At 37.8% G+C, this 4,644-nt stretch overlaps 1 non-coding gene across 1 annotated transcript; it reads left to right on the plus strand.

The window, feature by feature from the left end:
* The first annotated feature begins 3,751 nt into the window (after positions 1–3,751).
* Positions 3,752–3,827, plus strand: TRNAN-AUU (transfer RNA asparagine (anticodon AUU)). The gene has a single exon. It is a non-coding gene; the product is annotated as a tRNA-Asn (tRNA).
* The last annotated feature ends 817 nt before the right edge of the window (positions 3,828–4,644 follow it).

Raw genomic sequence — 4,644 nt, forward strand, 5'->3', positions numbered from 1 at the left:
TGGAGCCTTGGCTGTGGGAGGGGAAGAGAGAGACAGAGAGAAAGGAGGGGGGGAGTGGAGAAGCAAATGGGCGCTTCTCCTATGTGCCCTGGCAGGGAATCGAACCCAGGTCCCCTGCACGCCAGGCCGATGCTCTACCGCTGAGCCAACCGGCCAGGGCCCAGTGTTTTTGATATATGGGGGTATATTCCCAGTAGAGGGATTGCTGGGTCATATGGTAGTTCTATTTTTAATTTTTTGAGGAACCACAATACTTTCTTCTATAATGGTTGTACTACTTTACATTCCCACTAACAGTGGATGAGGGTTCCTTTTTCTCCACAGCCTCTCCAACACTTGTTATTACCTGTCTTGTTGATAATAGCTAATCTAACAAATGTGAGTTGGGATCTCATTGTAGTTTTTGTTTGCATTTCTCTAATAGCTAGTGAAGATGAGCATCTTTTCATATATTTGTTGGCCATTTGTATTTCTTCCTGGAAAAAGTGTCTGTTCATGTCCTCTTCCCATTTTTTTATTGGGTTGTTTGTTTGTTGTTGAGTTTTATGAGTTCTTTGTATATTTTGGATATTAGGCCCTTATCTGTGCTGTTGTTTGAAAATATCATCTCCTATTTAGTTGGCTGTTTGTTTTGTTGTCAGTTTCTCTTGCTGTGCAAAAGCTTCTTAGTCTGATGTGGTCCCATTCATTTATCTTTGCCTTCACTTCCCCTGCCTTTGGAGTCAAATTAATAAAGTGCTCTTTGTAACCAAACTTCATGAGTTTAGTACCTACATTTTCTACTATACAATATACTGTTTCAGGTCTTATATTTAGGTCTTTGATCCATTTTGAATTAATTTTAGTACAAGGGGACAAACTGTAGTCGAGCTTCATTCTTTTGCATGTGGCTTTCCAGTTTTCCCAGCACCATTTGTTGAAGAGGCTTTCTTTTCTCCATTGTGTGTTGCCAACAAATTCCCTTTATCAAAAATTATTTGAGCATATATATGTGGTTTTATTTCTGGGCTTTCTATTCTGTTCCATTGGTCTGAGAGTCTATTTTTCTGCCAATACCATGCTGGGTTTTTGTTTGTTTTGTTTTTACACAGGGACAGAAAGAGTCAGAGAGAGGAATAGATAGGGACAGACAGGCAGGAACAGAGAGAGATGAGAAGCATCAATCATCAGTTTTTCCTTGTGAAACCTTAGTTGTTCATTGATTGCTTTCTCATATGTGCCTTGACCGTGGGCCTTCAGCAGACCGAGTAAACCCTTGCTTGAGCCAGCGACCTTGGGTCCAAGCCAGTGAGCTTTTTTTTTTCTTCTCAAGACAGATGAGCCCACGCTCAAGCTGCCAACCTCAGGGTCTCAAATCTGAGTCCTCCGCATCCAAGTCCAATGCTCTACCCACTGCGCCACCACCTAGTCAGGCAATACCATGCTGTTTTGATTATCGTAGCTCTATAATATAATTTGAAGTCAGGTATTGTAATGCCCCCAGCTTCGTTCTTTTTCCTTAGAATTTCTCTGGCTATTTGGGTTTTTTTATAGTTCCATATAAAGCTAATGATTTTTTGTTCCATTTCTTTAAAAAATGACATTGGAATTTGGATGGGAATTGCATTAAATTTATATAGCGCTTTGGGTAATATAGTCATTTTGACTATATTTATTCTTCCTATTCAAGAACAAGAAATATTTTTCCATTTCATTATATCTTTTTCTATTTTTCTTAACAATGCTTTGTAGTTTTCATTATATAGGTCCTTTACATTCTTTGTTATGCTTATTCCTAGGTATTTTAATCTTTTTGTGGCAACCATGAAGGGGATTGTTTTTTTGAGCTTGTTTTCTGATGTTTCATTATTAGGATATAGGAAGGCAATAGGCTTTCGTATATTAATTTTGTCTCCTGCAACCTTACTTTATTGGTTTATTGTTTCTGGTAGTCTTTTTGTGGAGTCTTTGGGGTTTTTGATATACAGGATCATATCATCTGCAAAAAGTGAAACCTTTACTTCTTCTTTCCCAATATGAATGCCTTTTATTTCTTTCTCTTGTCTGATTGCTCTCGATAGAACTTCCAGCACTACGTTGAAAAAGAGTGGAGAGAGTGGACAACCTTGTCTTGTTCCTGATTTTAGGGGAAAAGTTCTCAGTTTTATGCCATTTAATATGATGTTAACTTATGGTTTATCGTAGATGGCCTTTATTATGTTGAGATATTTTCCTTCTATACCCATTTTGTTGAGTGTTTTAAACATAAAATGGTGTTGTATTTTATCAAATGCCTTTTCTGCATCTATTGATAAGATCATGTGGTTTTTGTTCTTTGTTTTGTTGATATGGTGTATTACATTATCTGTTTTATGTATGTTGAACCATTCTTGTGATTCTGGGATGAATCCCACTTGATCATGATGAATTATTTTCTTAATATGCTGTTGTATTCGATTTGCTAGTATTTTGTTTAGCATTTTAGCATCTGTATTCATTAGAGATAATGGTCTGTAGTTTTCTTTTTTTGTGTTGTCCTTGACAGGTTTTGGTGTGAGGGTTATGTTGGCCTCATAAAATGTGTTTGGCAGTATTGCTTCTTCTTCAATTTTTTGGAAGACTGAGTAGAATAGAAATGTTCTTGAATGTTTGATAGAATTCATTAGTATAGCTGTCTGGCCCTGGACTTTTATTTTTCAGGAGGTTTTTGATAGTTGTTTCTATTTCCTCCCTGCGTATGGGTCTGTTTAGGCTTTCTGCTTCTTCATGACTCAGTCTAGGAAGATTGTATTGTTCTAGGAATTTATTCATTTCTTCTATATTGTTAAATTTGGTGGCATATAGTTTTTCATAGTATTCTATGATAATTCTTCATATATCTATGATATCTGTGGTGATTTCTCTCCTCTTTCATTTTGGATTTTGTTCATATGAGTCCCTTCTCTTTTTCCTTGGTGAGTCTTGCCAAGGGTTTGTCAATTTTGTTGATCTTTTTAACGAACCAGTTCCTTTTTTTATTAATTTTTTTCTATAGTTTTTCTGTTCTCTATTTCATTTATTTCTACTCTGATTTCTATTATTTCCTTTCTTCTGATGGTTTTGGGTTGTCTTTGTTTTTCTTTTTCTAGTTCCTTCAGATGTAAAGTTAACTGGGTTTACTTGAGCTTTCTCTTGTTTGTTCATACAAACCTGTAGTGATATGAACTTCCCTCTTATTAATGCTTTTGCTGCATCCCAGAGATTCTGATATGTTGTATTGTTATTTTCGTTTGCCTGTATGTATCTTTTGATCTCTGTTTTTATTTCTTCTTTGACCCACTCATTTTTTAAAAGTATGTTGTTTAGTTTCCACATTTTTGTGGGGGTTTTTTCCTCTTTTTTGCAATTGAATTCTAGTTTCAAGGCTTTATGATCAGAAAATATGCTTAGCATAATTTCAGTCTTTTTGAATTTGTTGATGTTATTTTTGTGGTCTAACATATGGTCAATTCTTGAGAGTGTTCCATGTACACTAGAGAAAAATGTATACTCTGGCACTTTGGGATGAAATGTACTGTAGATGTCTATCATATCCAAGTGTTCTAGTGTTTCATTTAAGGCCAATATTTCTTTATTGATTTTCTGTTTGGATGAGCAATCTAGAGCCATCAGTGGTGTATTTAGGTCTCCAAGTATGATTGTATTTTTTTGGTTTTTGTTTTTAGGTCAGTTAGTAGCTGTCTTATATATTTTGGTGCTCCTTGGTTTGGTGCATATATATTAAGAAGTGTTGGCCCTGGCCGGTTGGCTCAGCGGTAGAGCGTCGGCCTATTGTGCGGAGGACCCGGGTTCGATTCCCGGCCAGGGCACATAGGAGAAGCGCCCATTTGCTTCTCCACCCCTCCGCCGCGCCTTCCTCTCTGTCTCTCTCTTCCCCTCCCGCAGCCAAGGCTCCATTGGAGCAAAGATGGCCCTGGCACTGGGGATGGCTCTGTGGCCTCTGCCCCAGGCGCTAGAGTGGCTCTGGTCGCAACATGGTGACACCCAGGAGGGTCGCAACATGGCGACGCCCAGGATGGGCAGAGTATCGCCCCCTGGTGGGCAGAGCGTCGGCCCCTGGTGGGCGTGCCGGGTGGATCCCGGTCGGGCGCATGCGGGAGTCTGTCTGACTGTCTCTCCCTGTTTCCAGCTTCAGAAAAAAATGCAAAAAAAAAAAAAAAAAAAAAGAAGTGTTATGTTTTCTTTATTCAATGTCCCCTTTATCATTATGAAATGACCGTTTTTGTCCCTGATTACCTATGCTGTCTTGTGGTCAGCATTGTTAGATATGAGTATTGCTACACCTGCTTTTTTTGGATGTTATTTGTTTGAAGTATTGTTTTCCAACCTTTCACTTTGAATTTGTTTTTATCCTTGTAGCTTAGATGTATTTCTTATAGAATAGAAAAATGTAGCACCTAGGGTAATAATGTTCAAAATGAAAAGAAAAGAATAAAACAGAAAGAGAATAAAATGACCAAGGTGGAAGGAAAAATAAGGATAAAAAATACAAGAAATAAAATGGAAAAATTTATAAAGACTGGGTTTTTCCTGGTTTTTAGAAATTATCTTGTTCTTTTTTGTTTCTTCTCTCTCTTTTTGGCCGGTGGCGCTGTACTCTAGGTTCTGACCCTGTGGCACTCTTAG

This window comes from Saccopteryx bilineata, chromosome 5 (genome assembly GCF_036850765.1).
Source record: "Saccopteryx bilineata isolate mSacBil1 chromosome 5, mSacBil1_pri_phased_curated, whole genome shotgun sequence".
NCBI lineage: Eukaryota > Metazoa > Chordata > Mammalia > Chiroptera > Emballonuridae > Saccopteryx > Saccopteryx bilineata.